Raw genomic sequence first — 15,089 nt, forward strand, 5'->3', positions numbered from 1 at the left:
CCCTTGGCTTGGCTTCCTACCCTGGGGAGGCTTTTTGAAAAGTCTAATCTGAGATTCCTTATGGAAAAATCCCAGCAAAACCACCTTAAAAAGAGCCTACGTGGTTAATCACCACTCTTACGAAACTTATGTAAATAATCAGACCAAAGACTAAACTTACTTTGTGAACAAATTGGTCTAACCATGATTATCTTTGGTAGTAATTGCAGGACTAGAAAGAGAAAAATTATGTTTCCTATAAAAAAAAGTTATAGAACACCTGCTGTTAGATTGTGGCCCTGACCATTTGTTTTTGAGCTTTTTATTATCTTGACTGAATCCTGAATTTTTAGTTTCTTCTAATATCTGGCTGCAACTCTCCAAACAAACATTTCCCATTTTTCTTGGACCCTCTGATTTGGAATCACCAGAAATTAAAACTACCTTTTTCCTGAGGCTGAGGCTGAGTCTAGTCAACTTGGTTTTGAAGGGAAAAAAAAAATCACTGTAACAGCTTATATTTGGACAAAACATTGCATGCACAAACTGCAAACTAAAAAATCCTGTCAGATTGTCACAAATCTTCTTGACTGCCTGCCCTCCAGACTCTAAAGAAACTACTTTATAAACTCCCCAGCCATTAACCTTTTTTTTTTCCCTGTTCCCATAGAAAGTCCTCTTAGTAAAGCTCTGTTTCCCTACATCACAGATGGAGGCCTAGTCTGGGAACCCATCTGTGACACCATCTTCTAGAATGAAAAGCACATGTTTAATTGGACTGGCCTATTTCCAGAAATAAGAGACTGGTTTAATTGGATGTTCAAAAAAAATATGCTTAGACTTGTTATTTTCTACATGTTTATTCTCATCCTAATCTGTGTTCCTTTCTCTTTACACGGATCCCTTGCCACTCAGCTACTAACCCAATTTCTCTCCCCAGAGCTACTAATCCTACTTTAATATGTGAAACTTCCTGAAAATAAAGTTTCAAATGAAGGACTGGAGGAAACCAGAATATTTCACCCCAAAATATAACGGAACTGCAGAAGCAGCTTCAAGTTCTCTCTGACCCTCCCCAGTTCCTCAATCTTCTTTCTCTCCTAAAGCGCAGGATGAAATTGTTCTCTGATGTTCGCTTACCCACCTAGAAACTGGCCCTGCCTGTGAGGAGCAGGGTTGCCTTCTCTGAAATCTCATATACTCTGTACATAGAATTGTTTCCCTTATTTTGAGTTTTAATTACATATATTAATTAAAATTTTAACTCTTAGTAAGCCTAATTTCCAGTAAAAATATCTAGGAACTAAGTAATTTTAATTCTTGGCTATTAATATTTATAGATGAAAATATTTCATGATCTTTAGAAAGATATGCTTTCTCAATTTTTAATTTTTATTAACAGATCCAGATATATTTAGGTTTTTTAAACCATATGAAAACAAGATGTCAATGTATATAAACTTGAACTTATGTTTATTAACGTTTTAGTGACTCAGACATTTTATGATTATCTATTACTCAATTTAATATAACATGACTTTAAGATTTGAAAATACTGAAAAGATTTTTGAAACTATGGTGAGTTTATTTCATTTACATTTACCTGATGTATTTGTTCATAGCAATCATATCGGAACTGCTTATAGAAAATAAAGCTAGCCTTTGAAGTTTCTTCTTTTACAAAAAAGCAAAACCAGGCTAACCCTGAAGACTGGCTAATGCCTTTGAGATACTAGACACAGGTACCCTTCCCAGTGCTTCTTCTCCAGTCATTCTGGGTCCTGAGTACCTGTGTGGAATCCAGGAAGGCTATGAAGGGGAAGGCCCATCTGAGCCCTGGATTTATGTGTCAGGTGCAGAGCCCAGGACAGAGGACAGAGCTGTGAAGACCATGCCTGGAGGCCTCACCAGGGCCACCTGTCCACATCCTGGAATCCAGAAGCTCAAAACCCGGCCAGAGGTGTGTAAGCCTTCGGGGGAGCCCAGCAGCCTGTCTTCACTGCTTTCCCTCACAGACAAATCAAGCAAGTATCAAAAATATCACAGAAGCAACAGTTCCATAACCTTAAAGCATCCCAAAGAGACAGCACACATCTGTCTGACCAGTAGACCCAGGCAAAAATGTTTGAATTAATGTTGACGATCATGAAGACATTCCTATTTTGCTTTACCAACTTTACCATTTTAAAAACTAGCTTTATTCACCAAAGATTCATTAAAGTCATTTGAAAAGTATAAATCTGAAAAGTATGTGGGGTTCTTTGAGTAATTTATGAGTGTTTATTTTTAAATCAATTTGGTGGCATGTGGACAATATACAAACACACGTACAGACATATACATGCATACAGATGCAACATACAACATATACAAGTACACGTGCTATGTACGTAACAAGTCAATTCAATGCAAAACAGATCGGAGCTGGAGACCCAAGAGGAACCTGCCCGTGACTCTCGGGGCTTGTAGGAAGCCGGGGAGCATCGAAAGGTCAGTGCTCCCTTTTCTGTGCCCCTCAAGTGTTCTAAGTGTCGCCAAAAGTCCCCTGTAGATGTTTTTATGTGATGGCCAGAACTTGGGTGCTTCCTTTTGGTAATTTTTTTCTATTGATCACCAAATGGGGGAGATAGAGGATTAAGGGGAGCTGGACGGAAGATTGAAGGTGGCAAAAGGAAGGAGGGATGGAAGTAAGTGACTCCTCAGAAGAGCCTGTTTGAGGAGATACTAAGTTTCCCAAAAGGCCAGTGAAGTTCTAGGTAGCACGGGTTCGAGAACAAGGGGTCTAGTTGACTAAGAAGTTCCCTTGGGAGAAATAGGGTTTAATAGAGAACAAAGAATATCTGCTTTTTATTCTTTTTTTTTTTTTTTTTTTGAGACAGAGTCTCACTCTGTTGCCCAGGCTAGAATGCTGTGGCGTCAGCCTAGCTCACAGCAACTTCAAACCCCTGGGCTCAAGCGATCCTCTTGCCTCAGCCTCCCAAGTAGCTGGGACTACAGGCATGCACCACTATGCCCAGCTAATTTTTTCTATATATATTAGTTGGCCAATTAATTTCTTTCTATTTATAGTAGAGACGGGTCTCGCTCTTGCTCAGGCTGGTTTTGAACTCTGACCTCAAGCAATCCTCCCGCCTCGGCCTCCCAGAGTGCTAAGATTACAGGCGTGAGCCACTGCGCCCGGCCAGAATATCTGCTTTTAATTAACCTGACTTTTGACCATAGAACTCTGTAAAAAAATCCTTTTAAATATGCAGGCAGCAAACCTTCAGCTGTGCAAGCAGCCAGCCTTTTGCTGGAGCTGGGAGGACGGTGGGGTGGCGGTGACGGCAGGAGGAGCATCTTGCTCTTGCCACCTGCGAGGGACCCGCCATCCTTACTCAGGGCTTTGGTTCCCAGTATTGGAGGGAGACATTTTTCTCCCACCCAGTAGAGGATGCAGGATGAACAGACAAAAAGTTGCTGTCACACTGCAAATACAAACTGACATTTTAAGCCAGAAGTATTACCTGAACGAATGACTCAGAACCAACCAAATAAGCCAACAGGAGACTAAAACCAAGAAGCCCTTCATGGCTTTAACCAGGACCTCCAAAGAGGGAGTAAAAGCTGCAACCCTTCCAAGATACAGACCACTGCCGATGACAGCTTAAACAAAGGAAAGTTTCACCAGTCACAAATGGGGTACAACCCACATCTCTGTCTGGCCACGTTCTCTAGAGTCCCAACTTCTCAGCCAGCCATCCGAATACAAAGTCCCAATAGTCTGTGTGCCCCATACATGGAACAATTAAAAAGAGACAGTAAGACAACAGAAAACCAAAAGCTGTTTATGAGAAGAAAGGATTACAAATAAATGGGCACCTCAAAGGTTACAAGTCATACAAATATAAATTCAAAACAAATAATTCAAAGTAATTTTTAAAAATATTTCCCCTTGAGCTAAAGGGTTTACATTTTTTAGGGATGGTTCCCCAACTAGAGAACCAAATCAACCCCGGGAACAGTGGTGTTTGCATGGAATGGTAACCACCAGTCCACAGGCCGGAGGGTTTTTTCTTACTATTATGATTATTATTTTGCAAATGCTGCAGGAAATTCAGAGTGTTCAAAATGTTACAACTTTTTTTTTTAGATCAAATTTCTGCTCTTTAATGTTCTTGAAAGATCTTTTAAGATTACTCATGACATTATCACGTGTTTTTCTTTTAACCTGATTCTCTCAGACACAAATAAGGCAATTGCTTATCTTTTCCAGATAGTCTTTCTAATTCAGAACATTTATCATCTGGCCATTGAAGATTAGAATTTCTAACAGTGGGGCTTACTTCAATAGCAACTCAATCCGACAAACTTCTTTATGAGAAGATCAGGAGGTGATTTTCTAGGCTTAAAATAAGTTTTTAAAAGCCATATAAGCAAGAGCCATTTCTGGAAAGGATATAGAAGAAGCAGCCCCATGATCCTCAAAAATTCGTTCCCAGAGATAAGCCAAGATAGCAAAAGATCTTTGTTGCCATGGGCAGTTAAGGATGCGTTTGTGCAAATGGCGTCCCTGGTGTCCCCTCAAGCACATGGGCATGTGGACACCTGGGGGTGCCTCCCATCATAGACCCACCAACCTGCGACCCCAGGTAGGCACTTCTGGGATTGGGCTTTCCCAGCAGTAACAGGGCAACAAAGCCCCTTATCAAGACAATCTGCCTGCGGAGCTTGGCATGTTCCGAGCAAGGAGCACGTGCTGCTTAAAATCTCATGTGTCTTGGGGTTACCGGTACTTTCAGCCTGGTCACTGGACATGACCTGAAAATCACAATCCCTGGATGGCAGAGACCAAGAGAGAGTGGTCGCCCTTGGTCACAAGTCAAGCTGTCAACACAAACGAGGTGAGAGGGCAACCTCATCCGGGTTTTATTTCTGAGACCCAGAGCACCCTTTGTCTGAATAGATACCAGTGATCTGCTGAGAACACACCGCTCACCAGTCTGTGGAGACCGGCTCGAACGATGGGCTTAGAGGGGCTTGGGGCCTGTGTTCTACCCTATGATACCCCTCTTTATGGCAAAATGACACAGGAAGACAAAGATAAAGGAAAAACAAGACACTATTTCTGGAAGGAAAAGGAGCAGACAATATGAATATTCATACCCAAAATACACCAGGGTTGCTATACCTAAGACTAGTCATACAAATGCTTTTCTCCCATTAATTGTAAATCTGGAAAAGACAAAGAGACAAACAGTAATTTTTACCATCTGCTCAATCAGATTCCACAGAGAGAGACTGGGAGTCTAGCTGGTAAGGATTTCTTACCCTACGCCAGCTTGTCAGGTCCCCGGTCCCCTTGACTATGGCTTCCAGAAGAGCGAGGCAGTGTTGGTCACCCTGCTCACGGCACCAAAGCCGTCCCCCTCCCTCTCCCCGTCGGAAGGGTCGCAGAAAATAGACTGACAAAAGGCAGATTAATAGGAGAAAGGAGCATGCAAAATCTATTTCAATGTGTGCAGTGCAGGGGAATTGCCAGAAGTGATTACTCAACAATCCAATGGGGTACAGACACATATACACCCTTCTTCCTTGGGGAATGAGAGAGAAGGAAAATGTGGTAATTTGAGGGGTAGTAAATGATTTTCATGGGGAAATGAATGGGCCTAATGTTCAGACAATGGCTGGCAAGTAATTTTCTTTGGAAATTGAATGGGACACAGAGCAGACAATGGTTTGGGAGGAAGTCCATCTGGTATTTCATTTTCAATTTCTTCCTCTGTGATATGAGTTTTAATCTTCTCTGATTAATGAAATTTCAGAGAAGACAATTGCATTCCTCTTTGGCAGGTCCAGTTTCTAGGTAGGGAACATCAGAGAAGAGTTTCATCCTGTGCTTTGGGAGAGAGAAGACTGAGAAATGGGGGAGGGTCAGAGAGAACTTGAGGCTTCTTTAGTTCAGCCATATTTTAAGTTTCCTTTAAGATTTCCTTTAAGATCCATGAACCTGTAGATACAGCAACAGATTTATCCAAAATGAGGCATAGAGAAGGAAAAGACTGAAGAAAAATGAGTTTAAATTCAGTGACTTATGGAAAAATACGAAGTCTTCCAACATAATGGTAATTGAAATCCCTAAAAGAGAGGAGATAAATGCATTTGAAGAAATAATGTCTGAAATGTTTCCAAGTTTGATGATTAGTCAGAGATCTAAGAAGCTCAACATACTCTAAGTAGGATAAACACACACATACACTACATGATGAAACATCATAACAAAATAGCTAAAAAACAGTGATAGAAACATTCTTAAAAGCAGAGAGGGAAAATGAACATAAGTACAAAGGAACTAAGTTAAAATGATAGCAGATTTCTTTTCAAAAACTCGCAGACCAGAAAACAAAGAAATGATATTTTAAAGGGTGATGGATTTATTATCAGTAGATAATAAACAAATTCTATATCCTATAATTGCATATTCATGGGAAATAATTCTTTGAAAATAGAAGTAAAGTAAACCCTTTTCCACACAACACAAGTTGTAAGAATTCCCTTCTAAGGAACCTACATTACAATAATTATTTAAATCAAGTCATTTACATCACAGGAATACGAACCCTATGATGACATTGAAATTTGGATCTTTACAAAAGAATGGAGGGTGTTGAAATTAATAAATACATGAGTAAATATAAAATGTTTGCCTCATTTAAAATTTCTTTAAAAGATAATTAAATATTTAAGGCAAAAAGTAAAAATGTATTTTGTGGTTAAAATTATATGAGAAACAAAATGTTATGACAATAATTGCACAAAGAATGGCAGACAAAAATAGAAATATAACATTCTAAGAATTATACATTATATATGAAGTGCCATAATATTATTTCTATATGGATTAGGAGAAGTTAAACTTAAATATTGTAAATCTTCAAATAACCTCTTTAAAATAATAAAACAAAAGAATATAGCTTATCAGCCATTAGAGTATACATTAATAAATAGAATAGTAAAATCTATATCTATTTACATCTAATTTAAAATAAAATTGGAATTGAAGAAAGAAAATCAAAAAGGGATGATATAAATAGAAAAACATAAGAAGATGGTAAATTTAAACTCAATCACATTGATAATTATATAACATGTAATGGTCTATAATCAAAAGACAGAACTTGTAAGATAAAAAAAAAAGAAAAAACTATTTATGATCTACAAGAAACCCACTTTAAATGTCAAAGACAGGTAGAAGAAAAAGGATGGAAATGGATATTCCAGGCAAATAATAATCAAAATAAAGCAAAACTGGTGATATAAACATCAGAGAAAATAGACTTCAGAAAAGGAATTATTAGCAGGGATGAAGAAAGACATTTCATACTGACAGAGGGTCAATTCATCACAAAAATATAACAATCCGAAATGTTTATGCATACAATAAGTTAAGCAAAACCTGATGGACCCCCAAAAAGAATAGACAAATCAACAATTATAGTTTGAAATTTCTGCACTTCTTTCCTAATAATTTATAGAACAAGTAAACAGAAACTCACTAACACTATTTACTGATTTATTTTTTTTTACTTTGTACTTTACAAACTTTATTAAATAATAGGCATTACTTTTATTAGTGAATGACACTATTTACCAACTTGACTAATTGTTGTAAATATGTCTATACAATAGCAACAGAGTAAACATTCTTTTCAAGTGTACATGGAACATTAGCCAAGACAGACCATGTGCTTGGCCAAAGAACAAGCCTCAACAAATTTCAAAGAATTGAAATCTCATAAAGTTTATGTTCTGCCCAGAACTTAATAAGACGTCAACAACAGAAGAATCTGGAAAATCCCCAAATATTTGGAAGTTACACAACACACTTTTAAATAACCCGTGGGTCAAATAAGAAATCAGAAGAGGGATTAAAATTATTTTAAACTAAATAACAATAAAAACACAACATACCCAAATTAGTAGGATACAGCTAAGAAAAGATCTAAACTTCAACCATAACATGCTAGAAAAGAAAAAAAAAAGCAAATTAAATCCAAAAATAGGAAGAAGGAAGTAACAAGCATAAAAAAAACCGCCAAGATGCGAAAAAAAGCAAAAAAGCCAAGATGGCCGACTAGAGAACTACCTTGTCAGATTGTTTCTGGCTAAAGGGTAGAAGATTGGACTGAGGAGAATGGAGAAAAATTGCGGCTTTAGTGTGGATCACAGGGAGAGACGGTATAGGCCTCTGGGGACTCCACTGAGAAGGGCTGTGAAGCTGAGACAGAGGATGAGAGAGAAGAGAGGATGGCAGCATGGGCCAAATGCATAGAGGCCAAGAGCCCAGTGAAAGGGTAACAGAGGCTCTCCTCCCCCACGTGCATGACTCTAGTGAGCAGTGGGACACAGATCTCTCACCCCCTGGGAGAGTGCCATGAGAGAACAGACAGCCAGCATTCTCACACCTAAAAACCTTCTCCTCTGAACCTCCTCCATTCCTGGCATCACAGAAAGGTAATTTTAGCTCAAGATGGCTTATACTGTAATCCCCCTTCCCCCAACAGCAACCACGAGAGTGCTGTGTTCTGAGAAGCCTGTTTCTCTGTGGTGGAGCATGTTCCCAACTGAGCCTTCTCCTGAGAGTGAAGCCACTGCAGTGGTGTTTTGTGGGATCACCTGCTGGCGACTTGGACAGCTGAGCAGGACCTGGTGCCAGTAGGTCACAAGAGTGGTGCAATGAGACCAGTGGCCCCTCCTTCCCATAGCAACCACGATAATTCTTGGTGCTAAGAAGCCTGTTTCTCTGTCATGGGGGTGCATTCCCAGCTGAATCCACCATTGAGAGTGGAGCCACCACAGCTGTGTAACACCAGAGTTTCATCAAACCTGCTAAAGCATCCCAAATGCAACTCAGGAACAGCACTCCTGTCCCTGACATGGTGAGGGACTGATCTTCAGTGTCTCAGAGACAGGTCCATAAGCCAGCCCTAGCACCCTGAGTTCTCAATTAAGAGGACTGATGAGAAGGAACCAGTGAAAGAACTATAAAAATATGAAAAATCAAAGAGAAAGGACACCCCCAAAAGAAAACAATAACTCCTTGTCAGTGGAAACTAACCTAAATGAAAAGATTAAAAAGACAGATAAAGAATTTAGAATATGGATTATTAGGAAGTTCAATGAAATACAAGAGAAAATAGAAACCCAATAAAAAGAAGTCACGAAAACAATGAGGAATGAATGAAAAATTCTCTAAAGAAACTGACTTATTAAACAAAAAACCAAACAGAACTTCTGGAAATGAAAAATTCATTCAAGGGTTTAGAAAGCAGTGAAAAGCCTTCACATTAGGCTAGATCAGGCAGAAGAAAGAATCTCAGAGCTTAAAGATAACTCTTTTGAGCTAAACAAGTCAGTTGAAGAGAAAGAATAGAGACATAAGAGGAATGAGCAAAACCTACAAGAAATGTGGGATTATGTAAAAAGGCCAAACATAAGAATCAAGGCATCCCTGAGGCAAAGAAGAAAATATTTGCCTCAGGGCAAAGAAGGGTTGGAAAATCTATTTGAGGGACTAACCAAGGAAAATTTCTCTGGCCTTGCTAGAAATCTAGATATCCGGATACAAGAAGCTCAAAGGACTCCTGGGAAATTCATCACAAAGAGGCAATCACCACAACACACAGTCATTAGATTTGCCAAAAAAAAAAAAAAAAAAAAAATACAAAAGAGGCACTCCTACAAGGTGCAAGGCAAATATATCAGGGAACTTACAAAGGAAAACCTATCAGATTAATCACAGACTTCTCAACTGAGACCTTGCAAGCCAGAAGGAATTAGGGCCCCATCTGAGTCTTCCCAAACAAAATAATGGCCAGCCTAGAATCTCGTATCCTGTAAAACTGAGTTTCTTATATGAGGGAGAAATAAATACATTTTCAGACAAGCAAACAAGGGGATTTGTCAAGACCAGACCTGCCCTGCAAGAAGTACTCAGGTACTCAGAATTGCATTATACACAGATCAACATGATATACACCCACCAGTGTAAAACCACCCCAAAGCTAAAAGTCAGAGCCCAGGTAAAGTTCTACTCAACAGGATGAACAGAAATCCACCCCTCTTATCAATTCTTTCAATGAATGTGAATGGCTTGAACTCCCCACTGAAGAGACATAGGCTGGCTGAATGGATAAAACACACACACACACACACACACACACACATAAACACAAGCCAAGTATCTGATGTCTTCAGGAAACACATCTAACCCATAAGGACTCATTTAGAATCAAGGTGAAGGGATGGAAAACAATATTCCATAAAAATGGAAATCAAAATAAAGCTGGTATAGCTGTTCTCAGATCAGATAACATAGACTTCAAATCAACAAAAGTAAAGAAAGACAAAAAATGGTCATTATATCATGGCAAAGGGAACCATTCAATAAGAAGACATAATAATTCTAAATATTTACACACCTAACAAAGGAGTACCCAGGTTCATAAAGCAAATTTTCCTTGATCTAAACAAAATGAAAAATAGCAGCACTGTAATATCCAGGGACTTCAACACCCCATTGACAGAATGGGGACAGATCCTCCAAACAGAAGATAAACAAAGAAACAATGGACTTAAATAGAACTCTAGAACAAATGGGCCTAACAGCCATGTATAAAACATTCTACCCCAAAACCACTAAGTGTATGTACTTCTCATCAGCTCATGGAACATTCTCTCTTAGATTGGTCACATCCTAGGCCACAAAACATGTCTAAAAAAATTTTTTTAAATAGAATTATATCATTTATCTTCTCAGACCACAATGGAATAAAATTAGAAATCAATTCCAACAGAAAACTCATCTACACACAAAATCATGGAAACTAAACAACCTACTGCTGAATGATAGCTGGATTAAGGAGGAAATTAAGAAGGAAATCAAAAGATTCTTCAAACTAAATGGTAAAGGTGACACAAGTTAGTAAATCTGTGGAATGCATCTAAAGCAGTTCTGAGAGGAAAATTCCTATCCCTAAATGCCTACATCCAAAAGACAGAAAGATTATAAATCAATAATTTATGAATCATCTCAAGGAACTGGAAAAGGAAGACAAACTAATCCCAAACCCAGCAGAAGAAAAGAAATAACCAAGATCAGAACAGAGCCAAAAAAAAAAATCAATGCCCACAGAATTACATAAAAGATGAATGAAACAAAAAGTTGGTTCTTTGAGAAGATAAATAAAATTGACAGGCCTCTAGTTAGATTAACCAGAAGCAGAAAAGAAAGGATTCTAATAAGCTCAACAGAAATTAAAAAGGAGAAATGACAACTGATACCACATATAAATACAAAATATCATCTCTGAATACTATAAAAAATCTCTATGCACATAAACTTGAAAACATGGAAGAAATGGATAAATTCTTGGAAGCACATGGCCTCCCCAGGCTCAGTCAGGAAGAAATAAATCCTTGAACAGACCAATATCAAGTATCAAAATTGAAGTAGCAATAAAAAAATCTTCCAACAAAAAAGTTCCAGACCAGATGGTTTCATAGCCATATTTTATAAGACCTTCAAAGAATAACTGGTACCTATACTGCAGAAATTATTCCATAATATTGAGAAGAAAGGAATCCTCTCCAACTCATTTTATGAAACCAATATCACCTTGATACCAGAGCCAGGAATGGACACACACACAAAAAGAAAATTACAGACCAATATCCCTTATGAATATAGATTCAAAAATTCTTAGTCAAATTCTAGCAAACTGAATTCAGCTGCACATCAAAAAAATAACCCACCACAACCAAGTGGGTTTCATATCAGAGATGCAAGGATGGTTCAACATACACAAATCTATAAATATAATTCACCATATAAAAAGGAGCAAAAACAAAGACCACATAAACATGATCCTCTCAATAGATGCAGAAAAAGTATTTAACAAAATCCAGCATCTTTTTATGATAAGAATGCTTAAGAAAATAAGCATAAGCCGGGTGTGGTGGCTCACGCCTGTAATCCGAGCTCTCTGGGAGGCTGAGGCGGGCGGATTGCTCGAGGTCAGGAGTTCGAAACCAGCCTGAGCAAGAGTGAGACCCCGTTTCTATTATAAAAAATACAAAGAAATTAATTGGCCAACTAATATATATAGAAAAAATTAGCCGGGCATGGTGGCGCATGCCTGTAGTCCCAGCTACTTGGGGAGGCTGAGGCAGGAGAATCACTGGAGCCCAGGAGTTTAAGGTTGCTGTGAGCCAGGCTGACGCCATGGCACTCACTCTAGCCTGGGCAACAAAGCGAGACTCTGTCTCAAAAAAAAAAAAAAAAAAAAAAATAAGCATAGATGGGACTTACCTCAAAATAATAAAAACCATATACGACAAACCCACAGCCAACATCATACTGAATGGGTAAAAAGTGAAAGCATTCCTGCTTAAAACTGGAACCAGACAAAGTTGCCAACTATCACTACTTCTATTCAACATAGTGCTGGAAGTCCTAGCCATAGCACTGAGACAAAAGAAGGAAATCAAGGGTATCCAAATAGGGAAAGAAGAGGTCAAACTATCATTCTTTGCTGATGATATGATCTTATATCTGGAAAACCCCAAAGATTCTTCCAAGAGACTACTGGAATTGATAAACAAATTCAGTAAAGTTTCAGGTCACAAAATTAATGTACACAAATCAGTAGAATTTATATATGCCAACAACAGTCAAGGTGAGAATCAAATCAAAGACTCAATATCTTTCATAATAACAACAAAGAAAATAAAATACCTAGGAATATATGTAACTAAAGAGGTGAAAGACCTCTACAGGAATAACTATGAGGAAATGAAAAGCAGAGGATGTCAACAGATGGAAAGCATATCATGCTCATGGATTGGCAGAATTAACATTGTTAAAATGTCTATATTACCCAAAGTGATCTACAGATTTAATGCAATTCCCATTAAAATACTGTCATTTTTCACAGACCTAGAAAAAAATAGTTCTTTGTTTTGTATGAAACCAGAAAAGACCCTGAATAGCCAAAGCAAACTCAAGTAATAAGAACGAATTGGGATTGCCGTGTGCACCCTGCACTCTGTCCCTCACTCGCCGCTGATGACCTGCCGCGCCGTGCACATGCCCTGTCGCCGCCCCTCAGAAATGCTTCGATTACCCACAGTGCTTCGCCAGATAAGACCTGTGTCCAGGGCACTGGCTCCTCATCTCACTCGGGCTTATGCCAAAGATGTGAAATGTGGTGCAGATGCCCAAGCCTTAATGCTTCAAGGTGTAGACCTTTTAGCCTATGCTGTAGCTGTTACAATGGGGCCAAAGGGAAGAACAGTGATTATTGAACAGAATTGGGGAAGTCCCAAAGTAACAAAAGATGGTGTGACTGTTGCAAAGTCAATTGACTTAAAAGATAAATAAAAAAAATATTGGAGCTAAACTTGTTCAAGATGTTGCCAATAACACAAATGAAGAGGCTGGGGATGGTACCACCATTGCTACTGTACTGGCACGGTCTATTGCCAAAGAAGGCTTTGAGAAGATTAGCAAAGGTGCTAATCCAGTGGAAATCAGGAGAGGTGTGATGTTAGCTGTTGATGCCGTAATTGCTGAACTAAAGAAGCAGTCTAAACCTGTGACAACCCCTGAAGAAATCGCTCAGGTTGCTACGATTTCTGCAAATGGAGACAAAGAAATTGGCAACATCATTTCTGATGCAATGAAAAAGGTTGGAAGAAAGGGTGTCATCACAGTAAAGGATGGAAAAACACTGAATGATGAATTAGAAATTATTGAAGGCATGAAATTTGATCAAGGTTATATTTCTCCATACTTTATTAACACATCAAAGATCAGAAATGTGAATTCCAGGATGCCTATGTTCTATTGAGTGAAAAGAAAATTTCTAGTGTCCAGTCAATTATACCTGCTCTTGAAATTGCCAATGCTCACTGTAAGCCCTTGGTCATAATTGCTGAAGATGTTGATGGAGAAGCGCTAAGTACACTTGTTTTAAATGGGTTAAAAGTTGGTCTTCAAGTTGTAGCAGTCAAAGCTCCAGGTTTTGGGGATAATAGAAAGAGCCAGCTTAAGGACATGGCTATTGCTACTGGTGGTGCGGTGTTTGGAGAAGAGGGGTTGACCCTAAACCTTGAAGATGTTCAGCCTCATGACTTAGGAAAAGTTGGAGAGAAGCAGCCTTTCTGTGGAGAGTAAGAATAATTGTGTACAAAGTAGAGAACTATCCAATTATGTGACAACCTTTGTGTAATAAAAATTTGTTTAAAGTTAAAAAAAAAAAGAACGAATTGGGAGGCATCACTTTATCTGACTTCAAGCTATACTACAAGGCTATAGTAAACAAAGCAGCATGGTATTGGCACAAAAACAGAGACATAGGCCTATGGATCAGAACGGAGAACCCAGATATAAAACCAGGCTCACATTGCCATCTGATTTTTGACAAAGCACATGAATACATACACTGGGGAAAAGAATCCCTATTCAATAAATGGTGCTGGCAAAATTAGATAGCCACATGTAGAAGACCGAAATAGGATCTGCACCTCTCACCACTCACAAAAATTAATACATGATGGATAACAGACATAAACCTAAGACCCATAACTATAAGAATTCTAGAAGAAAGTGTTGGGAAAAACTCTCCTAGATATTGGCCTGGGCAAAGAATTTATGAATAAGTCCTCAAAGGCAATCATAGCAACAACAAAAATTAATGAATGGGACTTGATTAAATTAAAAGGCTTCTGTACAGCCAAGAAAATAATCAATAGAGTGAACAGACAACCTATAGAATGGGAGAATATTTGCATACTGTACATCTGATAAAGGACTGGTAACCAGAATCTACAAAGAACTTAAACAAATCAGCAAGAAAAAATTAAACAATCCCATAAAAAAGTGGGCAAAAGACATGAACAAAAGCTTTTCAAAAGAAGATAGACTAATGGCCAATAAACATATGAAAAAATGCTCAAAGTTTCTAATCATCAGGGAAATACAAATCAAAACTGTAATGAAATATCACTTACCTCCAGCGAGACTGGCTTTTATCAAAAAGTCCCCAAACAACAGATGCAGGTGTTAATGT

The 15,089-nt window shown here is 38.4% G+C and overlaps 1 pseudogene; it reads left to right on the forward strand.

The window, feature by feature from the left end:
- Positions 1-13,042: 13,042 nt before the first annotated feature.
- LOC105880594 (60 kDa heat shock protein, mitochondrial pseudogene) lies at positions 13,043-14,282 on the forward strand (annotated as a pseudogene).
- The last annotated feature ends 807 nt before the right edge of the window (positions 14,283-15,089 follow it).

Source organism: Microcebus murinus, chromosome 1 (assembly GCF_040939455.1).
Source record: "Microcebus murinus isolate Inina chromosome 1, M.murinus_Inina_mat1.0, whole genome shotgun sequence".
Taxonomy (NCBI): Eukaryota; Metazoa; Chordata; class Mammalia; order Primates; family Cheirogaleidae; genus Microcebus; species Microcebus murinus.